A 27,201-nucleotide genomic window follows, 5' to 3' on the forward strand; every position below is an offset into this window, starting at 1 on the left:
ATGATCATACTAGAAATCCCTGCAAATTCTAAATGCCTAAAGCTGGAAATACAAACACATATGAGCCAAATAGGCAGATGCACATCAGGATGATTATTATCGCAGCGGAGAAGACAATTAAAGGGATGAAACATAAAATCTAAAGGAATGTATAGGGTATTCCATCAGAACCATAGGGATTAACGATGGGACTTCAGAAATCTAAAACATTAACACAGTAATGAATGCAGTAAAATAAAAAATAAAAAAATTGAATCGAGTAAGAGGAAGACGTCTATTAACAACCACAACTAATAAACAGTAAATCCGATCAGCAATATTGCCGATTGATTCATCATGAAGGATTCAGACTCCCCTATATTTCAAGGTAACATGATGAAAATCAGGAATCGATCACGATGAAGCTTGGCAAGCAATGTAGTCAATAGAATGAATGAAAGAGAATAGAGAAAAAAAAATGTCGGAATGTTTTATTCCTTTACTGTTGCACTATGTAATTCGATTTACTATGCATAAATCGGTTTTTACAAAGCGTGCATCCCCTGGACAAAGCAAATCAAAAACATTAATGGGAGAATGAACCATGAGTAGAAGACTATAATAAGATGCTGATCGATCCTGTTATGACCAGGCCGATCATACCTCCCAATGCTTTTATGATGATAAAAGAGATACAGGCAAGCAAAAATTGCAGAGGCATTTTAGGAAAATTAAAATAAGGAGGAAATGAAAAGAAAAGGAAAAAGAAGATGAGCTACTTACCCTTTTGTATTGCCGCAGATCTTGGTTCCCGAAACGGATTGTTAAAGGGGTGATTGATCTTCAACTGCTTAAAGTGGCTGTCTCAGAGAGCCTGGAGGTGGAAGATGAGGCAGGGAACTTTGCAAACCACCAAGGGAACAAAGGTAGAGGGGAAGGAAATGGGCGTTCTGAAGGAGGCGGCTGAAGAATGAAGATGACCGATATGACTAGCTATTCCGCGATGTCCCTCCCCCTTCTCCGTTGCTTTCTTTTATAGATAAAGGAAGAAGAATCGAGAAGGAGGGGTTTGTTAGAAATCAACGGGGGGAGGTGATGCGATGGATGTCTGAGAGAAGCAGGTGAGGCTGGGCCGTTGAAGATGGACGATGATGGGGAAAAAGGAAAGCCTGTGAGGCTGTTGGTGATCGAGGGTTTTCGAATGGGGTGACGAAGATGGGTGATGGAGATGATAGGTGAACGGGGTCGTTGCAAATGAAGGGCGGATGAGGGGCATGCGATCGGGAAGCAGTGGAGGAGCTTCATGTCTTCTGGAGGGTTCAGACGAGAGAGTTTCGGTGAAAGAGAGGGTTTCGGTAAAAGAGAGAGTTCGAGAGAACGAAGGGAACCCCTGTCACCCTCGATTTTTTTTTTTTTTGTTTGAAAAGAAAACTTTTTTTTTCAAAGAAGATTTTTTTTTTTAGAAAGCCGATTCTTTTTCCAAAAGCTTTTTGCAAAAACTGTTTTTAGTAAAAAAAGGCTTATTCTTCAAAAAAAAAAGAAAGTTTTCAAAACCGATTTTTGTTTCCACTTTTTTTTATATATTTTTATTTTTTTGTTCTTTTCTCCATTTTCTACAATTTTTTTGTATTTTTGGAATAAAATCCTAAAATTTACGAGAAAATGAGGATTTAAAACTAATTTTTTTTCGTATTTTCGAGAAATATTTACAAAAGATGGTTTTTCTAAGAAATTTGGGTTTTGATTCCCTCAGAAAATGGGTTTGGGGCAAAAAGGGAATATTTTGATAATTTTGGGGTGTTCACATCGTCCACACAACGTACATATTACACAGTACCACCATAAAAAATTTATGTGAGCAATATCAAAATACATTCATCATCTTATCTTTAGATAGGTAGTCCTAGCAAATGAGTTTACATAATAGGAACAAGTCAAGTTGCACAAACAATTCAATCATGTTTGCATCTCATATGATGCATGAATCAATTCATGTATAAGGCAAACTTTATCTTTTAGTTTAACATAGGATTTAGCTCCAGAATTAGTTCATCCTAGTATAGTTGAGTGTCATCTTAGCTCAAACCTAGTACACTCTTGTTACTCACTTCACTTTATAGTGAATTTCTCACTAGTTCACTGAGAATTATGTTTGTTTTCAATCATCTAGTTTGGGAGTCTAGTTGAGTCAGTGTCTTTTTAGTTCACCTGAGTTCAAAAACCTTAGAACCCAGTTCAACTCAGTTCAAACTTTTTTTCCAAGTATCACTCTTCGCCCTATAGACAAAATCATTTCTGATCTTGGTCATTTCTACTCAGAGTGGCAAATCAGAGTAATTTCCAGTCTAGACTCGGATCAATTCTTTATCTGATATTATATCTATATCTAAGATCCAACTCATGTTTTAATTTGGATATTTGATATCTGATCCAATCTAATATTGGATCTGATGTCTAAAATCCATTTTCTATTTCTAGACCTGGATCTCTTATCCAATTTACTTTGCTATCTATATCTAGAGTCCAATCTTGTTTTATGAACCTGGATTATCTCATTAGATATCCAGGATCCAATCATTTGTTATTCAGGATTTGTTCTTCAATTCTTATTTAATATCCAAGATTCATTCCCACTTTATTTCCAATTCACGATCCACTTTCTAATTTTATCTTTGATCCAAGATCCATTTTATTTGTCAGGATCCATTTTTGGAAAGTTTATCCTTGATTGAGGATCTGTCTACCATTTTCGAGCATGGATTGGGCTCATCGTCGGAGATCCAAATCCATCTGTCATTTGAAGCTTCAGATCTAGATCCAGATTCAAATTTTCCTTTTGATCTAGTCCTTAACCTTGATTCCAAATTGATTGAAAAGGATATTTTAAATGTAGTGCTTTCACATTTCAAGATTTGGTATTTTAAATATCTTTTTCAAAAATCGTGTGTACAAAATCTAAATCCAAACCCAACTTTGATTTAGATCTCGGGTCCTGAACGGATCTCAGATCCAATCCAACCTAGATGGGGCCCACCTTGGTGGTGCCACATCTAGAGCTTTCCAGCCAAAATATCTTTTCTTTGTGTTTTAATTTCACTTTGGTAAGTATTTTGCATTCTTTAGTTTCTAATTTTGATTTTAGCATTTTCTTTATGTTAAAATTTTATTTAGGCTAAAAATAAAAAATCAAAATAATCCAAAGTGGACCCCACTAGGGAGGTTGACTTCCCTTCCTCTTCTATTTCCATTCTTTCACTTTTGTCTTTCCTTTTTCCAAGTTATTAAACTTTCTAAAATTTTCCTTCTTTTCTTTCTCCTTCCTTTCTTCTCTTCTTTCTTGCTTTCCATTCTCTCTTTGTCATGAGAGCATTATAAAAGGAGCAAGGGAGGAGGGACGTCCAGCAAGAGGCACCCCTCTCTATTTTTTTTAAGTTGTGTTCTTTCTCTTCCTTTTCCATCTCCCTCTCCTCTTCTTTGCTTTCTTTGTTGCAGTAAGGAAGAGTAACCAGCCGGTGTGTATTCAAGTGGAGGTTCTTCATCTAAACCGCCCAGATCTAGGTAACCCCTCCACCTTCTTTTTTATTTTATTTTCTTTATTTCATGATTGCTATCTGGTTATGGTTGATGTATCTTTATTTCATTTAAAATAGCCCTTGGAAAATCGAAAGTCAGCCTTCATGTGGCTGAGTTTCCCCAAATATTTTTTTCTTGCATTCGTTTGGTTCTCTTTTAATTTTTATGCATGATATTCTAGATTAGGTTAAGTTTTACCTCCATGTGCATCTAGATTTAGATTAAATTCTGGTCTTGGTCTTGTATTTTACATGTGTTTTGCTTAGTTTTTTTTTATTTTATCTATGTATCATATTCCTGTAAAATCCTGATTCTGGCCTCTGTTAATAACATTATTTCATATAACTATTATTCTCATTTTTAATTGAATTTTTTACCAAGTCTTCACCCATATGTCTACATGAGTATGGCCAAATTTCACTATTTTTCAATACATCTGGGTGCATTTTCAAAAATCAAAATCGGAACCTATTTTCTGCACCGACAGGTCACTGTTCATAATCTGAGTCATCTTGTCAGAATCATATCTCCCTAACTGAAGATGGTTTTTCAGATCCGTAAAACATGATTTATTTGTCTGCATGTATAATTTATTTTTGGTGACTGGTAATTTTTTATATTTATTTGCTATTTTATTTTAGCCAAAATCCAGAAATTATCCTTCTGCACCGTTATGACATTGTTCATGACCAGGTTCAACTTACAAGAGTCATATCTCCCTAACCGAAGATGATTTTTTTGGATCTGCAAAAAGGGGTTTCTTTGTTTACATGTCTAGTTTATTTTTTACCAAATTTGGTGATTTTCCATGGTCAATTGCTATTTTATTTCAGTTCAAAGCCATGACTGGTTACAGAATATCATGTTCTATAACAGGTTAATTTTCTGAGACAAAACAACAACTTTAAGAAGTTACTATATGTAAACCGTGATAGTTTTTTAATTTTTGTAAACTTGAGTGGTTTCTTGATCTTTTCAAGCAACTTCTCCCATAAATTTGGAAAAATTTGACTCTATTTACCCTCTAAACCAGCTAAATTACAGAAACTGGTTGTCTGTTCTCTTTTCCCTATTTTGCAAATTTTAAAATCATTTGCTTCACCAATATTTCAAGATCTAGAATAGACTTTTGGATTCTGTAAAAAGGATGTGTTTCTAGTGTAACGCCCCAAAATCCAGAACTTGTAACTTTTTATAAAAAGTTTGAAAGCTTTGTAAGCATTCGTTTATCAGAGTTTGAAATAGAGATTCAGTGAAAATCATGTTTGAAATAGCAAGTCCCTAGACCTTGGCACATTATAGCGCAAACTTTCTCTCACAAACAGATTTGTAACATAAAATATTTATTGAAATAAGAAGAAACAGAGTTTTGGTAACACAGTTTTAATAATTCAGAGTTTAATCAAAAGATAGATTTTCAAAGTGACTTTATACCAAATTTATCAAAATGTCCCCAGGAGCGAAATGTCAGGGAAAGAGTCTCATCTTGATATCAACACGTCATCGTTAAATGGACTTTATAGAGAGCCTAATAGATATTGACATTACACATGATAGAGAAGAAAGCTATACATAAACTATAAAAATTAAAGGTCTAGTGACTTGAGCAATTAAGTCTGAGAGGTACTTTGTATCTGGTGCCCTAAGGTCATCTGACTCGGGAGTCACTGACCCAATTCTCGTTACACAGGTCACAAAAACTAGAAATTTGATATAGTGCTCAATAAAAGAAAGGAAGAAAAAGTGTGAAAAATTGAAAATCAAGAAAAAGAAAAAGGAAAAAGCGTAAAAGAAAAAGTTCACTGCTTAGAAGCAAATATTGAAAAAACCTATGCAGAAAACATGAGTGAGGATTAGTAAATAATAACATGTACTTATTTAAATTTCTGAGAATAAAATATAAATGATTATGCTATTTAGAAAAGTAAAAGAAAATATTTTATTCTGTGGTGGCAGGTGAAAGACTCTAATCATGTTTTAATAATGTAATGGCACGAAATATTTGTGAAAACAAACTCTTTGATTGCCTAATGATTTGTGAAGTTGAATTTTTATACATACATGACAAAGATGTTTGTGGGTAGCATCACAGCGAACCCTTATGAGACCTTACTCGTCTACTGGGGTAACCTAAGGGTTGAAGGGGCTTGTTGCATATGCTAAATGCAACCGTGATTCCTACGAAAGTGAGTTAGTTTTTTTTTGTTTTGATTAGTTTAGCATTTTTACTTTTTGCTTCAGTTTGCTTGAGGACTAGCAAACAATAAGCATGAGAGTATTTGATCATGCATACATTTTACATGTTTATTCATCTTATTATATGCATGATCTAGTAGAAAATTGATTTAAAAACACAGTTTTATCGTTAATTTTGAGAAACCACATTGAATTGAATTTTATCAGAAAATCATATTTTTTTTAAAGCTTTCCCTATGTTTTTAGTTTTTAGCTTTAGATTTTATTAATTGCAGCCTAATTAGTTTAGGTTGAGTTGAATAATTACAATTTAGCTAGTTTTGAATTTTGTTGAAACACGTTTTTCACAAAAAAAACGTTTTGAAAATTATCGAAAGTTTTTGGACTTTTTATGAAAAATAGGGTTTAAACCTAATTAGCTTAGCTTAAATAGGATAATTCTAGCATAGGAGGCATCTTTCCCCTCTTGGAAAACATGCCCTTGCCTCTTGCCTCCCTCTTCTCTCTCTCCCTTGCTCTCTCTCGCTCACTTGCCAATTTCTTTCTCTCTTTGTTCTCCCCTTCTTCTTCTTCCCCTTTTTCTTCAAGCTTCGAACTCTTTTTTCATCGGCAACTTCTTCCTCTTCGTCGAGGCAGCATGTGGATTCAGCTGGATTGACCATCTTCTCTTCTCAACCCTTCCATCGGAGGCAATCCTTGACAGGTCGTTTCTTTCTCTTTCTTTTTCACCATAGATTTAGGTTTTGCGTAGCATAATACATTGCATTGCATATAGTTTTGTAGAGCATCGCATCATCTGAAAATCCATCTAGGTTAGTTTAGGCTTTGCATCTGAAAATAAAATAAAAGAAAAAAATATGTTGTTTTGATAGTATTAGCCATTTCCTAATTTAAGTATCAAATAATCATGTTTTGTAGGTAGATCATTAGTTTTTAGCATAAAGTTTCGTATAGTTTTGTGTTTCTTGATTAAGTTTTTGATTAGTTTAGGTTAGATCGAGTTTATGATAGATTGTTTCACGTTTCAATTTTTAGTATTTTGTTTTTTTTTTTTCAGATCCATCAAATAGCGATTTTATGATCTAGTCGATAGGTTTTTCTTTTCAAGTAGCATTTTTGTTAGCGTAACGTAGATGAAAATTATGTTATTTTATTTTAATAGTTAAGTAAATAGTTTCTTATATTTCCAAAAAACTTTCTTTCCATAGATTAGAGTAGAAATAATCATTTTTCTTTATTATCTTTTTTTTTAATTAGTTAGATTTCATTTAGTCGATTTTGAATAGTTGCAGTTTTTCTGTGTTGTTTCAATTCATGTTTTTCTAGCTTAGATTAGGAATAATTTTAGTCAGTTTACATCAATAGAAACTTACATATTTGGTTAGGATAGTGTTTTATTTATCATGCACATGTAGTTGAATTAGGATAGTTGATAATATATATATATATACATTGTGTTTTCTTCTTATCGTTTTTCTAAAATTTGTTTTTCTTTTTTTTACGTCAAGTAGTGTTGAATCCTTGTTGCTTACATTCAATATCATGGTAGTTCGGTTAGTATTAACTTAGGTTTTTGATGTTTCAGTAATAGCTTAGTTGCTTTAACCAGTTAGTTCGATGTTTTTTTTTTGTTTAAATTAGGAATCAGTAGATAGAGTAGCTCTTTTAATGTTTTTATTCAGTGGAGTAGTTAGTTTATTTATTGTTTTTATTAGATACAGAATTGATTATTTCCAGAAAGTAAAGTGTAGTGTGTCAAGTAGAAAAATGTCTTTTTTATATATAGCATTTTATATTAAGTAGCTGATTTAGGTAGTTTTCAAGTAGTGATTGTAATGTTATGTTTCATCCTGCTTGTGCGTTAACCATATTAGATTATGCTAGTTTAAGATTGACAAATTAATTAATGTGATTTAGTATAAGTAGTTTAGCTAAATAGTTAGCCGAAATTTTGTTCTTAATACTTATTAACTTGATTGAATTCATTAGCTAGTAAATACTTTTGTTTGTCTATTGATTTCAGACTTAATTTATTAGCTTAGAGTCCTCTTACAGTTAGTAAATTAGTGCAGCCTGTAATGTTATATGTAAATCATTTAGTTTAGTTTGGAAATTACTTGTCGATTTTTATTTTATTGTTTTATTTGATTTCACCATAGTTTAGGTTACTTTTAAATTTCAGTTTTATTCATTAAGTTACATGCATAAACCGTACAACAACATATTTCATGTTCATCTGTCATGAGTTGATTTCTTGAATTAGCTTGGCATTAGTTGTTACAAACCCATTGTTGATTAGTTAGTTAGGTAGTTTTGCTATTTTGTCATTTAGTGTAGGTTGTTACAAGTAGTTTATACTTTAGTTTTTGTTATTAGTTTAGTTTAGTTAGTTGAATCTTGGTTTTTGTTGAATTCTTTTTATCATTAGTTCATAATTTCTTGTTTAGTTTTCATCGTACTGCTTTTTGTTTTGTTTTTGTATTTTGCAGAGAAGTGTTGGACATGCAAGAGAGCCCTTTTCGTGCCCTTGAAGTACCCTCTGAGGTTCCCTCAAGCCCTTAGAAGTGCCCTCAGAGGGCAAAAGAAAAAAAAACTTAACTAGGAACAAAAAGAGGGAAGGACAAAGGGAAGCAAATCAATCAAGAAGGGACTAAAAGCCTCAAGCACTGAAGACATTTTTGCTTTCATTTTTAGAATAGGCTTTATTTTATTCAATTTAATTCATTTGGGGTTGTAATAAGGCACTTTATTATTTGTTTAAGCCCTCTGCAAGGGCAGTACTCTCATGTTTATTTAATTAATTAATTCTTGCATTTTGGCAATAAAGCATAGTTTAGCTTGTGTATTTGAATACAAGTATTTCCTGTTCCCTGAGATCGACTCGGACTCCACCACTGGTGTGAGCCGGTTTTTATATTTTTGGTGTATGGCTTTCACTTGATTTTGATTAAAAATATTGTTTTAAAAATCATTTTCATAAAACTCACACTAATACACAAAGAAGAAGAGTGTGGATTTTGATACCATGTAAAGGTAGCAAAGGGTCAATACTCAGTTTAACTTGGTTTGGCCCAATGTCCCTAGATCCATGACTAACAAGGTTTTTTCTCCTTTCTCTCTTGGTATAATGTGAAAGAAGTGATTACTTTAATAAACAAGAGTATTATAATATAGAAAATATCTCTTCTCAACAACCAATCTCCTATAAAAAAAATGATAGAACTCCCCGCCTCACACCCCACCCCATCACCGACCACACCTTGGCTGGACTTCTGTTGGTAAAACCCTTAAGGTCCCCCCTGCCCACGGGAGAGTACAACTCATACATGTAACTTGAAATCAAATGAGAAAATATTAAGCCTTAATTATAGGATATTGGTATATGAGCCTTAATTATACTAATCTCCTATAATTAAGGCTTAATATTCTCTCATTTGATTTCAAGTTACATGTATGAGTTGTAGGTCCAACTGTCTCCTTGAATGTAGCACCTAGTTTGTTATTCTTCTCTTTTATCTTCATCAGTATTTGGTGGGAGCTGAGCTTGACGACTTCTAAATGCTTCAACTTCTTGTGGATTTGGATCACACCTTGAAATCGGATTGGTGCTTCCTTCAACAAAATGTACCTTGAGAGACATTTTCTGCTGAATACTTGACAAACATGTTCTAGCTCTATTCTAATTTATGTGTGTCCCTTTTATGTGCTTTTATGGGTCTCGCAATATTGGTGGTTCATGTGGTTTTGGATTAGGCTGCAAACAGAGCTGCTCATGGCTTGGCTTAGTTTGGCTTGCATGAAGCATGTTAGAACTCGTTTAGTGGCTCGTCTCCTGAAGTATAAGCGAGACAAGCACAAAAAAGGGTTTCAACTCATCTCGACAAGCATATGTAGTCAAGGGTTCTAATTTCTATTATGGACTATGGAAAAAACTATGCATATATTTTTTTATTTAAACAGGTCATCTCAGTCTCGACTCTTCCAGATTGAGCTTTGATGAGCTTGATCTCAGCATATTTCACTCGAGCCAGATGAGCCATGGTGTAACTTTTTTTAATGTATTTTTAAAAGAATATTTTGATGAAAAGTATTTATGAAAGTTGGTCACCAAACTTTAAAAATTCAACTCTTACAAGTAGTGAGAACCAGGATCAAACTCAAGGAATGGGTTGATAAAACTTTGTATTCCACTCAAAGCGAATTTGTTTATTGCCTTAAAAAGAAAAATTAAACTAATTAAAAGTAATTATAAAATATAAATTAAAGGATTATTACAGATCCTAAATAATGCTGAAATTAAAATTAATTACAAAGCATAAATGTGGCAAAAAAAGGCCCTAATTAACTAGGAATTAAAAATGTTAAAAAAAACTAAAAATAGAGCTTCTTCACTTTAACTTCAAATCCACTTCACTTCAATAATGTGGAATCAGCAAATGGTTCCATCTCCTGCAAAAACAAATGAAATGTAAAATCTACAATAATTTGAATTACTACATGAAATTACAATTCTGCCACTAGCTATTATATAATTTTCTATCAGAACATGTTTCTGTAATTTGATAGAATCAGATATCAATTGAATTCAGATCCTTCTCAAATTTTCTAGATATGTTCTCAAAACATGAATGAAAAGAATATAATTTACAGAATTATCAAATTCAATGTAAAACTTGATTTATTAACAAATGAACAGTAACTTCAAAACTCTGGAAATTGTTGTCAAACTTTCTAATAGCTTCAGGTATTTAGGCGATTCAGTCTAGCAAAATATATTGAAAATGAATGAAAATTTCATAATAGAAATTAGATTCATTCATGAATCCAATCAATTTTACAGATTTGGATTTGGAATTTGAAAGCTTCAGATATATCAAAAACAAAAACTATAAAAAATGCAGTAAATAAAACTTGCAGAAAACGGAGATGTCAGAATATACGGCCAGAAAAAGCTCAGAACGGCCTATCAAACAGAATTCAATCATGTTGAATTTTTATAGCGAGCAAGAAGACTCAAGCACGAATCAGATCCGGCAGCACGGCGTAGGGGGTCGCCCCCCCTGCATTTCCGGCAGGCAGGGGGTTGCCCCCCCTGCATTTCCGGCAGGGGGTCGCTCCTTGCGTTTCCGGCAGGGGGTCGCCCCCCGCTGCGTTTTCGGCAAAGGGGTCGGCCCTTGCGTTCTGTGAAACTGCATCTGCCTCAGGTTTTTTTTTCGGCAGGTGGTGACTTCATTTTAACACAGTGTTTTTTGCAGATTTCTCAACGGAACTCACTTGTGCCCCGCCACCCGTGGTAAGTAAGTGACAAAAACAATGCAAATCGGGTAAATACCCATGGTGAGTAAGTGATGCAAGCGCATCACATGTTATTTAATTTATTGAATGTAACACTTTATTGTTCACACACTCACTTAGTTATTGATATCTAGGACTGCTTTGTTGGAGTTCGGAGATCATGTTGAGCATGATTTTAATGTATGAGAATAGAAGTGTTCTTATTTTTGGAGTACGGATTCTATGCTAGGCATGGTAGTAGTTAGCGGGATATTGAAGTGTGTTTGCTGCAGGTACATGTTGGACATTTGTTTGATATGAATGATTTCGATGTATTGCAATGTTTGATGTGATTGTATCCATGCTTGCATGTAGTTACTTTCAATTTGATTATGTCTTCCATGTGAAATTGTATAATGAAAGTATGCTTCAAATGAATGTATTGTGTCATGAATAGTTTGCACATGAAAATATTAAGTTATCAATGCATGCATCATAATTCTTGTGATTGTATGACATCATATATTGCATGATAAATTTGATATTTTCTTCATCATAGCATTCTGATGGTTCTCTTTTAACTGGTTAGGATACTATTCGTAACATCATACGACAAAATGACTGCAAACCGTGAATGGATGTACCGTAGGATAGTGAACAATAAGTTATCGCATGAATATATGGATGGTGTTGACAGTTTTATTGAATTTGCAACGGTAAGTGTCAGTACAGTTGATCCCACAGGTCGGATTAGGTGTCCCTGCAAGATTTGTAAGAATAATCGATTTGTAGAACCTCATGGCATTAGACATCACCTATACAGAAAGGGTTTTGTGAGTGATTATCAAAATTGGACGTTTCATGGAGAAGAATTTAGAAACAATTTTGATGCACGGGTGAATGTGGAGCACAATAATCCATATATGAATTTGATATTTGATGCCACAGGAACAGAACTGGGTTCTGCTATGAGTCCTAGTGATGTAAGAACTGCAGTAGATGAAGAATCACCAAATGATGCAGCTAGTAGATTTTATGATTTACTTAGAGATGCTGATGAGTCACTTTGGAACGGTTGTGAGAGTCACACTATCTTGTCTGCAGTTCTTCAACTAATGAATTTGAAGTCCGAGTATAATTTGAGTCAATCATGTTTTGACCGTTTGTGCATGATTGTGAAGAGTATGTTGCCCAAAGATGAGAAATTGCCACAAAATTTCTATCGTGCAAAAGTTATGGTCAACGCTCTAGGTATGGGGTATAAAAAGATAGATGCTTGTCCAAATCACTGCATGTTGTATTTCAAGGATCAAGAAAACAATATATCATGCCCGTCATGTAGGCATCCTCGGTTCAAGCCAAAGACAAGAGGCAATGGTAGCACGAGATCAAAGGAAGTTTCATACAAGTCGCTTCGCTATTTTCCTATCACTCCTAGATTGCAATGATTGTATATGTCTTCAAGGACAGCTAAACACATGAGATGGCATGCAAATAAAGTTCGACACGATGAAGACAAGATCATGCATCCTGTTGACGCTGAAGCTTGGAAGCACTTTGATCGTACTCATCAGAACTTCGCAATGGAAGTGCGAAATGTTAGACTCGGTCTATGTACAGATGGATTTAATCCATTTGGGGGTAGATCAACTCCATACTCATGCTGGCCAGTATTTATAACTCCATACAACCTTCCACCAAGCTTGTGTATGAAACGTCCAAATCTTTTCTTGTCTCTGTTGATCCCTGGTTCGACCTCACCTGGCCAAAAATCTTGATGTATAAATAAGGCCATTGATTGATGAACTAAAAGTACTGTGGGATGACGGTGTTACCACGTATGATGCCCACAAAAAACAAAATTTCAACATGAAGGTCGTTGTTCTATGGACAATCAGTGACTTCCCTGCATATGGTATGCTATCTGGTTGGAGCACACATGGGAGGTTGGCTTGTCCGTACTGCATGGAGGATTCCAAAGCTTTTAGATTGAGGCATGGAAAGAAGCCTTGCTGGTTTGAGTGCCATCGTCGATTTCTACCCAGCGATCATCCATTCCGACGACAAAAGAATGCGTTTAAAGCAAGCACAACTGAAACGTTAGGTTCATCCTTAAGATTGTCTGGCATAGAGATTCTAAGAAGATTGCGATACTTTCTAGATGTATTAACAGATGCCCGCAGTCCTACACCCTTCCGTGGATTTGGGAAGGATCACAATTGGATGAAGAAATCTATATTTTGGGAACTACCGTATTGGCCGACCCTATTGATACGACATAATTTGGATGTGATGCATGTAGAGAAAAATGTGTTTGATAATGTGTTCAATACAATAATGAATATTAAAGGAAAAACGAAGGATAATCCGAAGGCCCGTATGGATTTAAAATTAATATGTAAAAGACCAGAATTGGAATTCAAAGAGTATAATGGCAAAGTACTGAAACCAAAGGCAAAGTACATGCTCGGACCTGATCAAATAAAACATGTATGTCAATGGTTGAGACAACTGAGATTTCTAGATGGATATGTCTCTAACATTGCTCGGGCTGTGAAGATTGACGATGGACAGTTATATGGGTTGAAGAGCCATAATTGTCATATCTTTATACAACGATTGATACCCCTAGCATTCCATGATATTTTAGACAAACCTATATGGGGGGTATTGTCTGAGTTGAGCGGATTTTTCAGAACATTGTGCGCATTAGAGGTCGTAGTATCAGATGTAAAGAATCTCGAGGACTCTGTCATCACCACTGTTGTCTGCTAGAAAAGATATTTCCTCCAGCATTTTTCAATGTTATGGAACATTTGATCATACATCTGCCATATGAACTAAGGGTTGGTGGCCCTGTGCAATATCGATGGATGTACCCATTTGAAAGGTATATGTTTTTTATATTTGTCTCTTTAATGACATATATTTAAAATTTGAAATGTATATTCTTGTCAGATGCATGTTCGACCTAAAAAAAAAGGTTCGTAATAAAGCAAGAGTAGAAGGCTCTATTTGTGAAGCGTACACTTTAGAAGAGATTTCAAATTTCTCATCTATATACTTCGAACCTCATATTCCAACACGTTACACATGCCCGCCCCGTAACGATGATGGAGAACAAGTAACTGTAGCTGACAAGCTGTCGATATTTCAACCACTTGGGCATGCATTTGGTAGTTGTCGATCAAGGTTATTGACAGATCAAGAGCAAGATGCAACACACATCTATATTCTTTTTAATTGCTCAGCGATCGACCCATACATCGAGTAAGTATATGTATATGCAACTCAATTATAAATCCTTTTATGTTCTATATGTGGATACATGGCTGGGTAATATAAGTATTTGTGGTTTGCAGACGATTTGATCTGGAGTTGCAAAGCGAAGTTTCACATCTCACTGATGCAAAAGTACAAAAAGAATGTGAAACTAAGTTTGTGGAGTGATTGAAACAGTTGGTAAAGAAGCTAATATAAATTTTGTACTTATAAACAACACTAAGTTACTTAATTGATCGTGATCACAATCATTGTTTATGTCTGTGCGTAGGTTCGCCATGGTGATGTTAAAGATCAAGGAATATGTGATTTAGAAAATGGTCCAACCAAAGTTTTTGCAATGCTACAACGGGTATATCGTAAATGGTTATCGATTCCATACAAAAGATTATGGTATAAACAAATCAACGATAAATAGTGGCGTGTGTGTCAAGGGTAGCAGCTACGGTGAAAATGAACATGATTACTACGGTGTTATAGAGGAAATAATGGAGTTGACTTACTTAGGCATGAATAATAGGATAACTTTATTCAAGTGTCATTGGTTTGATCCAACTGCAACAAGACTCGACAAAGCTTCAGGCATTGTGGAGGTGAATCATAAATCCAGGTTTGGAACATATGAACCATTCATATTAGCCTCGCAAGCTCAACAAGTTTATTATACTTCATATCCGAGTATAAAAAAGTCAGATAGAAATGAATGGTGGGCAGTTTGCAAGGTGAAGTCCAAACTATACCCCGAGTATGATCAGTTACAGAAAGATGAGTTAGCTGAAGACAACGATTACTATCAATCAGATGATGTCTATGACTTCGCTTATGGTCACGATGTTGCGCATGATATGCATGTCATATCTCCATTGGCCGATGAAACATTCATAGAGGAATGTGATCCAAATGATGTACCAAGTGGATGGGCAAACAATGAAGAAGAAGAAGAAGAAGAAGAAAGTCAAACTAGTGACGAGGAAGAATTCTCAAGCTAGTGAGCAAAATATTATACTACAAACCTCTATTTAAATGCATTGCAGTACTTGATGTGAGTTGTATTGCAATACTTGGTGTGAATGATTAAAAATTTTATTTGAATGTATTGTAATAATTGATACGAATGATTTGAATGCATTGCAATACTTGATGTGAATGATTTGAATTATTTGAATGCATTGTAATACTTAATGCGAATGCATGAGTTGTATTGCAACACTTGATGTGAATGATTAAAAATTTTATTTGAATGTATTGTGATACTTGATACGAATTATTTGAATGCATTGTAATACTCGATGTGAATGATTTGAATTATTTGAATGTATTATAATACTTGATACGAATGATTCGAATGCATTGCAATACTTGATGTGAATGATTTCAATTATTTGAATGTATTATAATTTATGCAACGAATGATTTGAATTATTGCAATACTTGATGTGAATGATTTGAATTATTTGAATGCATTGTAATACTTGATGCGAATGATTTGAATGCATTGTAATGCTTGATGTGAATGACTTGAATGCATTGCAGTACCTGATATGAATGATTTGAATGCATTGCAATGCTTGATGTGAATTATTTGAGTGTATTGTACGACATATGTTATTTGTTAGAATATGGTTCGTGCAGGTTACAGTGGTTGTTCATCCAGTAGTAGCCAAGCTCAACCTTCATTTTCACGGGCTTCTGTGATAGGTATATTGATTAACTAATTGGATGCTTGATTAGTTCAAATGCGCATTCTGAGAACTTCTAACGTATTGTTTTACAGATGATGTTTCGCCTATAGACGACCCACCTACACCAGTTGATCACACAAGTCAGGAGCCAACACAGGAAGCAGGGTCTTCTCAGTCTCGCACAAAAAGACTCATTCGAATAGTGTATATCGATAATCGACCATAAGTATTTTGTTTTCAATTATTGCATATCCTATAAATATTTTATATTGATATTTACTGTGTAATAATTCATGTGCAGCACGAGGTTTGAGCTACAAGAAGTAGTACAGGAGATTAGGAATTCACTTCTTCAACATATACCAGGACCGGTTGCTCAATGGAAAGAGTACCCAAAGGAGGTGTTAGACAGATTGTGGTCCTCATTCATGGTATACAGTTGTTCCTCATAGTTAATGTGTTTCATATTTAATTTATTTAAGTAATGTCTACTAACATTCTGAAAATATTTGTAGGCTTCGAATCGCTTCGCAACTACGGTGGAAGAAAATGATGCAAGGAAGGTGTGGCAGAAGGTGGCTGCCAATCGATTTGCAGACATGCTGCACACTATGAAGACTGCAGCAAAAAAAGCATCTGGCGTAGTAGATGATCCATTACTGTGGAAGAGTCATGGCCCTATTACTATCAAGAGAGATTACTGGGATGAAATTTGCGATAAGTGGGCGGGAGATGCATTTAGAAATCGCTCTGCGAAGGCTGCACAAAATCGATCGAAGATGCCCGAAGCCCATCTACACACAGGTGGATCTAAGACATTTGGGAGCCACCTGAAGAAAATGGTAACTCATCAATATATAATATTAATTTTATAAGTATTATTGCAAACTTGTGTACTAAATCTTTTGTCATTTAACTTTCGTAGGAAACAGAAAAAGGAGGCAGTGTACCATATAATGATGTGTTTGTTGAAACACATAAACGGAAGACCACGGGAGTCTTCGTATCAGAGAAGGCGAGAACGACAACGGTATGTATTTATTCTATTAATAATCATTGCAATATATATGCAAGTTATCATAATGTTATCATTAATTATTAATGAATACTTTAAACATTATTTTGTAGGAGGCATATGAACAACAGATGGTAGAGCGATATGGCGATGACGCTACTCAGCATCCATCATTTGATCCTACAGCATGGGTGACTGCAGCAGGTGAACCCAAAAAAGGTCGCGTGTTCGGGTTTGGGAGTAATATGAACACTTCACCAGTTATTGCTTCTTCCAGTTACGGCTCACCGACTTCTTGCGCCGACATAAGCTCCAAGCAGCAGACTATTCTTTTCGGTGATGATGTACGCCAGATCGTTACGGAATCACTGAATAACTACTTCCATGACATTGTCGCTCCCTTTCTCCAAAATGAGATCAACAATCATGTTCTGAACAAGGGATCTTCGATTCCAGGTCCCTCTCAGGTATAATCACATATTCAGTTTTTTGTCTGCCTTAGAACACATATGAGCATAATCGAATCACATATATAACTTTTTGCCTGCCTTAGAGCACATATGAGCATGATAGAATCACATATAGAGTTTTTTGCCTACCTTAGAACACATATGAGCATGCTATAATAACATATAGAGTTTTTTATTGCCTTAGAGCACATATGAGCATGCTATAATCACATATAAATTTTTTTGCCTGCCTTAGAGCACATATGAGCATGCTATAATCACATATTCAGTTTTTTGACTGCCTAAGAACACATATGAGCATGATAGAATCACATATAAAGTTTTTTTGACTGCCTTAGAACACATATGAGCATGCTATAATCACATATTCAGTTTTTTGACTGCCTAATAACACATATGAGCATGTTATAATCACATATTCAGGTTTTTGACTGCCTTAGCACACATATGAGCATGATAGAATCACATATAGAGTTTTTTTATTGCCTTAGAGCACATATGAGCATGCTATAATCACATATAAAGTTTTTTTGCCTACCTTAGAGCACATATGAGCATGCTATAATCACATATTCAGTTTTTTGACTGCCTAAGAAAACATATGAGCATGTTATAATCACATATTCAGTTTTTTGACTACCTTAAAACACATATGAGCATGCACAAATCACATATAGAGTTTTTTTACTGCCTTAGAACATATATCATTTATGATAGAATCACATATAATTTTTTTTGCTTTGCCTGCCTTAGAGCACATATGAGCATGCTATAATCACATATTCAATTTTTTGACTGCCTTAGCACACATACGAGCATGATCGAATCACATATATAGCTTTTTGTCTGCCTTAAAGCACATCTGAGCATGGTAGAATCACATATAGAGTTTTTCTAGCTGCCTTAGAACACATATGAGCATGCTATAATCACATATTTAATTTTTTGACTGCCTTAGTACACATATGAGCATGATAGAATCACATATATAACTTTTTGCCTGTCTTAGAGCACATATGAGCATGATAGAATCACATATAGAGTTTTTTTATTGCCTTAGAACACACATGAGCACATGATAGAATCACATATAGTGTGTAATTTATTTCATTATATTTTGTTTATCAATACTGACTGTTCTTTTCTTGTGTAGGCTGCTAGCGATAATCAGCGTAGCGGAGCTGAAGGGACAGATAAATGCAATGAACAAGAAGACACACAAAATCTTGGCGATGATTAAAGAACTGTGTTGAAGAAGTTCTATTTTTTTATGTTTCCTAATTGTAATTGTTGAATTGTAAATAATTAAACTTGTTAATTTTAAGGTGAAACGATTAATTGTTGTAGATTCTTTTTATATGAATTTTTTTGTGTGGTTTGTTTTTTATTTACAAGAAATATAAATTGTACAGGAAATATAAATTGTACCGTTCTCGGTATTTAATTTTCAAATAATTTTTTTTTAAATTTTTTTCATGTTTGCGACGGAACCATCCGATGCTATTCATATAAATCTAGCGACGGCATAGCGACGGACGTAAATCCGTCGCCAAACCACGGTCGTCGTTTAGTATCGGCGGATTGGCGACGAAATACAGCGCTCGTTAGTCTGTCACAATTAGCGACGGACCTGGCGACGAAATAAATCCGTCGCCAGTTAGCGTCGAAAAATTCGCGACGTAAGCATACCGTCGCCTCATCGTCGCTACACCTGTTAGCGACGGATTAGCGACGGAATGTGGTGGTCGCTAATCTACTGCTTTGTTGTAGTGACTGCTTCATACTGGATTTTCCAACCTAAGCCTGATTAATGTTGGCCCAGACCCGGCTTGATAAGATAACCGGGCTTGAAATGGGCCTGGTCCATTCACAAAATAAATGGAGCCCAACAAGAACAGCCCGTTAACTAGGTCGGGTCTAAAGTGCCCGGCTCGAGCCCAATTATAACTGGATTAGGCATGGGTATGCCGGACTTTATCGAGCTCTAACTGGGCCACCCGATGTCCACCCTCGTTGCATTTGGAACTTGTATTCATAATCTAGGAACAGCATGTTAGCCAATTAAAGTGATTTTATAAGAAATACATAAATATTTTGCAATTCTGAATAAATATAATGCAGGCCCAACTTGTATCATGACACTTCTAGAAGCCACTCATTTCAGTTTTCAAATTGACATTGGAACCTTAAACTCTAATTTGCTATAGAATCTTAAAACTTATTTTAAATTTACTTTAGAACCGTAAATTACACCTACTTCATTAAAATCTCCATCTTTCCCAATGAATTTTGTATAGGGTAATTTACAAAATATCCACCTAACGTTTGACGATCTTAGATTAAGCCATTATAAAAATTTACTTGACCGCCTAAATTTTTAGCTTTGTTAACAGTGGTCCGCATAAACCTGATTTTGCACATATAGTTAAACAGAAAGATTTTGCTAATCAGCTTGTTAGATTGGAAAAAAAAAATTGTTCACCATAACTTGAGAACTATAGCTTCTAAACTAGGTCTGGTTTTATTATCATTTCCAGGAATATCTTGTAGGCAATTAGTTTGAAAGATTTTGAGAAAATTTTCCTTTTTAGGAAAGACTTTTTTTTTTGTTGAGCAAGTTAGTCACGCCGAGAACCGAGGTCACTTAATGGGCCCGTCTCCCTGCGAAGTAAAACTCCGGGTTGAGGATACGACCACCCAGCCTTACATGCTCCAACCATGATAAAGCAACCGATGTGCTAGCCGGATTTGATCCTGGCCGGCCTTCAGCTTGACACAGGACCAATGAGATGGAATGACATAGCTGGATGTTTAGGTCATACTATGATAACAAAAGGACTCTTGGGTTTGAATCTCATTTACACGGGTTATCCCCAAGCTTGCCTATTAAAGGGCAAAAAAGAAAAAGAAAAAGGGAAAAAGTTTGTTAAAATTTTCAAAAAAACGTGAAAAGCACGAGAAAACATGAAATTTAAATGTACCTACTTGGGAATATGTATAAAGATAATCATATAATATTGTCATTGATAATATCATGATGGCCCACAAGGGCTCCACGATCATCTGGTAGCGTGACTTGTGAATGTCACCATGTTGATAGTACGTACATCACGGGTTCAAAACCGTTTAATTAATCCTCACAAGAATGATAGGAAGCGCCAATATTTTTTTAAAATATCAGGATAATCTTGGGACATTATCCTTTTGAAAAAAGTTGGGGATATTTGTGACAAAAGGACACATTTCACATGATCTTCCATTGGTGGTTGATGAGAACATAATGATGATAGTCATGGAACCACACTGTTAAGTCTAAAACATCAGTTCTAACTGATAAATGTTTGTTATAGCAATTTTATTTTAAAAAAAAAAATAAAATAAAAAAAATCATAGTAATGCTACAGTGCTTTATTTGATAGGAATCATGCTTTGGACATAAAAATAGGATTTGTTAAGTCATAAAATTTGTGTACATTGTGAGCCACTGGTTTTTGAAGATAAAAAAAAAACTACATACATGCCATAATCACGTGATCCAAAACTTATTTTTCACTAAATAGTAATTGTAGATCATATCTATAAGGCCCGATCAACAAAAAAAAACTCAAAAATGTAGAAAATTTGAAGATTCTATTAGGTGGGTGTAGGCCGTCCAGGAGCACTTTAGCATTACTAAAATAAATAGTAGGAATTAATTGTTACAGCAATTAATCATTAACTAATAAGATGGAGATTCTTGGATGTGAAAAAATCGATAAGTTGGACAAAATTTATAAGGCTATGCAATATTGTGTCTGTTATAATATATACAATTAATTATCAATTACCAATGATATCAAACAATAAATTAATTAAGCGACTAATAGAAAGCGTATAAGCCATGACTGATGATGTAAAAAGCTTGACCAATATCTGAATGAAGCATGCAATAACTGGGTTGTGATTAACGGCTTGTTTCTCAATGCAATTATCGAGCTCACATTTTGCAAAGGCACAGGCTGAGTTTACTTATACTCCTCTTGTTAGCTGTTACCCAACCATAACTGTCTCACTAGATTCTTAAACATATTGAAAATTTAATGTGATGTGGGGCCCACTACCATCTCGGTGGTTCATAACTCACCCACTATGTAAGTAGGTCATTGGATTCCTGACTCACTACTCTGGATCCAATATCTAGATCCATATTTTAAATTCAATACATGAATTCATCTTTGTATCTAATACTTAGATCCACTTTGACTTATGGGGTTCATGTGTGAGACCCAATGGTCACACTGAATCCATACCAAGATCCAATAATATTTTCTTAGTTGATTTTTTCTTCTTATATTTATCAAGGGGAGACCTCAGTTCAGGTGACAGGGCCTCGAGGATGCTCCCTAGTATTTCCCACCCCAAGCGGTTAGTTAAAACTAGGGGTGTCAACGGGTCTGGGTTTACCCAGATCCAGCCCAAACCAAACCCTATATGGTTTGGGTATGGTGATAAATAAGAAGACACGATTAAAACCCAAGTATAGTTTGTGAAATTTTATATCAAACTCGGGGCCGACCCATGTTATGATTAAGACCTGCAATTTTTCAATGTAAAAATATTATTTTACCAGGTATGACCTGGGTCTGTTTCATGTAGTTTTTATCGGGTCGGGGTATGGTTTCTCTTATGGTGGGTCTGATTAGAGTCTGGTCCGATCCCAATACCATACTCGAAAATCAAGGCCAGGTCTGGTTTCACCTGGGTCCGAACCAAACACGACCCATTGATACCCCTAGTTAAAACCCCTTGGTCAACTTCTGCTTTGACCTTAAGGAAAGGGGTGCCAATGGAGATTACAGTTCCTACCACTAAAACTGTTTGACTTGGTAATCTTCTATCTTGAAAACGTGATTACGACATGCTCAGAAAACGTGAATATTGTGTGAATGGGAGAAGCACCTACCAAAGATGAAGTGATCCGTGCAAATAGATCACTGTAGGATCTGAGTAGGGATGCCAAAAGATCGAGTTTTGGTCGGATATTTGATCCAATTAGGTGCATTTGATAAAGCAGATAGAATATTCTGGTTGATAATCAGATTCATATCCTGTATGCATATTTGCATCAGAATCTGAATCCAAAGTGAATCTGGATCTGATGAAAAAATCTGACCCGGTTACGTATAAAATATATTTGGATCCGGATGCGGTATTGTGTTTTTTTTTATCCAACTCTGGATCCGATTAAGCTAGATCTGATAAGGTTGGATTCAGCATTGCCTAGATCTGAAATGAATTCAACACATTTGAATCCCTAGATCTGAGTCCCAAATGGGGTGAAGACCTACAAGTGGGTCCAATAAGCTCAAACTGCAGGGTCGGATAGGATCCGCCAACCTCCTCAACCTGGACACTGTTATTTTCCCAATTGTTCCATCCAAGACCCGGTCCAAGAACTGACGATGTATGTACATGATGGACATATATTTTGAGAAAATATCTTGATTAGGTAAGATGTGGATCATGCCCATTCACATACATACAGTTGGTTCAGTGTGCAGGACCCTGAAGGATGCACTGGCTCTGGCTCTGGCTCCAGCCGGACTCCGATTTAATCTCACATCAGTCTGGCGCAGTCAAGACACGCATGTAGATCAAAATGTGAAGTGTGTTAAGTTAGGGATGCAGGTGATTCCGAATTATGAGTTGTATTATTGGATCTGGGTAGCAGATATTTGAATACAGGCTAGACTCAGAACACATACGGTCAGGTCCTGATTGAGTCCAGAATATGGTAAGGGTATACTTTCGGATCCAAGTCAGAACTGTGTCTAGCCCAACCTATTTTACATTTTTCACATAAAAACTAGAGTTTAACCATCTTCACTGAATCTAGTATCAGACATCCGCAAATTCATCTTCACTGAATCTGGTATCAGACATCCGCAAATTAGATCTGAATCCAGGATTCTACTATGGGATCCAAGTTGGAATTGTACCAACTTTACGATAGTTGGATACTGTGTGGGGTCAAACATGACCAAACCCATATCCAACCCATTTGTGACCCTACATGGGGTTTTGGTTCAAGTGATGCGTTTGCTATACTGCAATGAGGGTCATGCAAAAGATCCATGGCTTGTGGGGGTGTTAGCATAAGTGATAACTGCTATATAGGTTCTTAATAGTCTTTTTTTTACTTTTTTTTTTGAAAATTTCACCATACTGATATGATCTAGACACTTAGTTTTATAGAAATAGAATCTTGGATCATTTACTATTTATAAAAAGAATCTTTTAAGGATTGAAAATCAACGACTTAGAATTTTCATAAATATCCATGCATAAAAAATATATTTCTTGATCCAATTACGATGATTCAACAGTTGATTCCTAGCAAGTGGACTACGCTGAATGCATCTGCAGAGTTAAATTTGCAAAAAAACCTATGAAAATATCGATTCATACCAGCAAACATATATATTTGATTGGTAAACATATTTCAGTTTCCATATATATATATATATATATATATATATATATATATATATATATATATATATATATATATATATATATATATATATATATATATATATATATATATATATAGAGAGAGAGAGAGAGAGAGAATATACGTCTGCTATATTGCAGTGAAAGCAGTTTAAAGAAAGATACATGACTAATGAGACCAAATAAAACTAAGCAACATCTAAGGCATACGCATGCTAATGATTGAGATATATGCTCTCCTCAACCTTTGAGGCAGTTGGTGACAGTCACAGGCTTAGACAAAGGAAAATGGTTGGCGTCCGTGGCAAACAGTTGCAGATGATGATGACCTTTGAGACAAAGGAAAATTCTAGCTACTTCTTATGAAGATGATGATGACCTTTGAGACACTTGCAGACAAGGTTGTTAAATGCGATGAGGCGAAGTGAGGAGTTGAGCCTGCGCTTCGCCTCTAAGGCGTACGCCTCAGGTACTGAGGCATACGCCTCTCACAACTGGTATCGAAGTGAAGCGGTGGGAGGGGAGGCAGTAGGAGAAGGACCACGCGCCCAGTTGGTACGGAAGTGAGGGATATGCCGGTCGTCCGGTGGTCGGAGAAGACTGAGCAGCACAGCAACTCCGGTGGTCGGTGGTCACAACTGGTCGGAGGTTGATGAGGGGCAATTTGCGCATCACAGCAATGCCTCAGTACCTTGAGCGTGCGCCTCGCCTCTGAGGTGTACGCTTCAGGTACTGAGGCGTACGCCTCTCACAACACTGCTTGCAGATATGGTTGATGTCAGGGAGTAATGGTGCACGTGTGCTAGAAGGATGGGTTGAACTTCCAACCTTTTGAAGTCACATGTTCTATTATTCTCTGGCAATTCTTCAAACATGGGTTGCTTCACAATGTTTCATCGGATCTCAATTGTTGCTTTATATAACCTGTTATGGTCTTATTATATAGGCAACCACGGAGCATTGTAATTAACTCCACCGTTAACTTGAGGATAGTGTCTCATTATTTTCAATAACCCCTTCCATAACCAATAGATAGGTTATGCATGCATCCCCTAAATAACATTGCATATTATTAATACGAGAGTTATAATCTTCATTCCACATAAATTTATCTTAATGGGCCCACCATTTCAGTTGTTCTTGGGGTTCCCTTTTGTGATACCCTATGGCAACACTTGGATCTGGTACCAAGATCCAATATAACATACATGCAAAGTGGACTTCCCTACCTGAACAATGTCCAAACCAACCTGTATTTACACGAACCCCTTAATGGTATTTGCTACATGCCTAATTGCAGGAACACACTTTCATGTGAAGCACATTCCACCACAAGTGATTTTCATACTAATTCATATGAAAAACGTGAAACCTAACTAGTGTTTTTCCATGAGATGTTCTTTCAGTGAATATAGGAAAAGAAACACATTTTCTGTAACACCTCAATTTTTATAACCCAAAAAATGATAATAAAAAAAATTAAATGCTTTTAAAAATCTTTAAAAAATAGCAGCGAAAAAACTCATAGAATCTAAAAGTTTGCATGCTACTTTTTGAATTCATGCATAATCATACGATTGTGGGCACTTAAAAGAAATAGATCTTATCATGCATAAAATGAATCAAGGTCCACAATCATTCAAAATATTAATTAAATTGTTCATTACCATAAAAATCAAATAATAAATCAGAGTCTGAAAATCTTGTAAATACGAAGAAAATGTAGACTCAGTTCTCATCGCAACCTCCCGCCTTTGCATATAAGTTATTCTTCGTTACCTGAAAAATAATAAACTATATAGGGTCAGACAAAACATGTCTCAGTAGAGTGAAATATGCTAAGCATGTAAGACAGAAATTCAAAGTAGGAATTTCAATAGAAATTTCATAGATTAACATTTGAAATTAACTGAAACAATTACACAACTAATTCTGCATGTTCAAAATTTATAAATTTAACAAAAGCGCATCAATTCATACATTCAAAAAATAAAATGCATGAGCAGTTAATATGCATGACATACCACGTACAGAAGCCCTTCAATGTCTGCATATATTCTTATCTTTAATTATATTTTTTTTCTTAAATGATGCATGCAATGTCTAACTAATACGCATACATCTTAAGTTATTACTTCTTAGCCCTGCTGATACGACACATGCTTATATTCTCAGATTAGAACCATAGCTCAGGCAGTGTTTTACATACAGATGTGGCTTTTGCCTGGCCAAGCCCATTCACTAGGACAGGGTGAGGGACGTTAATACGAGAGAGATTTTCAACACCTTTCAATCTGATGCACCAGTTTTCTTGATGAGTATCTTGTTCTCTGCGCTGCAGTCTAATGCAGAGGTTTCCCCATAAAATTGTAGGAGGAAAGGAGCAACCTTCCGTGCTCTAATTATACTTGTCCCACGAAGTTTTGTACCACATGCCACTCTCTCAGTAAGTATCTTCAGTTTTAATATCACATGACTACTTGATTACATACATTGTTTTTATGCAACATCAAAACTTAAGCCACTTTATAGGCAATGAAAGCATTCTTATAATGCATTGGAATATTCACTTAGTCATACTTATAACATAAACTTGAGCATATGCGTAAATAAAGATCTTATTCATTTTCATACTTCAGCTAACACATATGCATGTACATGGTCAATGCAATAAAGAATAAGAATATGAGCATCCATCTCAGTGAAACATTCATATCATCATCACAAGATGAGCTTACTTGCAGCCAACACATGTTCAGAATTTAAAACATAAACTTGTATTCAATCATAGAAATTCTTAAATTTTTTATAGAAGGCCTATAATAACATATTCTACCAATACAAATCAATACTTGCAAGAAAATCATGGCATAAATGAAATATTTACAAATTTTATAGATTTCTTTTCTGAGAAACCATTTTTTAAGAAAAACTCGATTTCAAAAGCAATTTTTCTTTGAGGAAAACGTTCTTTCTCCATGGATCTTTATATCTGAGTCAAACTCACAATTAGGAGGGTCTGATCATGGTCTAACACTACAACAAAGCAGTAGATTAGCGACGACCACATTCCATCGCTAATCCGTCGCTAATCCGTCACTAACCATGTTAGCGACGGATTAGCGACAACGCGGCGACAGTATGCTTACGTCGCGAATATTTCGACGCTAACTGGCAACGGAATAATTCCGTCGCCAAGTCCGTCGCTAATTGCGACGGAATAACGAGCGCTATATTC

Source organism: Nuphar pumila, chromosome 9 (assembly GCF_984573655.1).
Source record: "Nuphar pumila chromosome 9, dmNupPumi1.hap1.1, whole genome shotgun sequence".
NCBI lineage: Eukaryota > Viridiplantae > Streptophyta > Magnoliopsida > Nymphaeales > Nymphaeaceae > Nuphar > Nuphar pumila.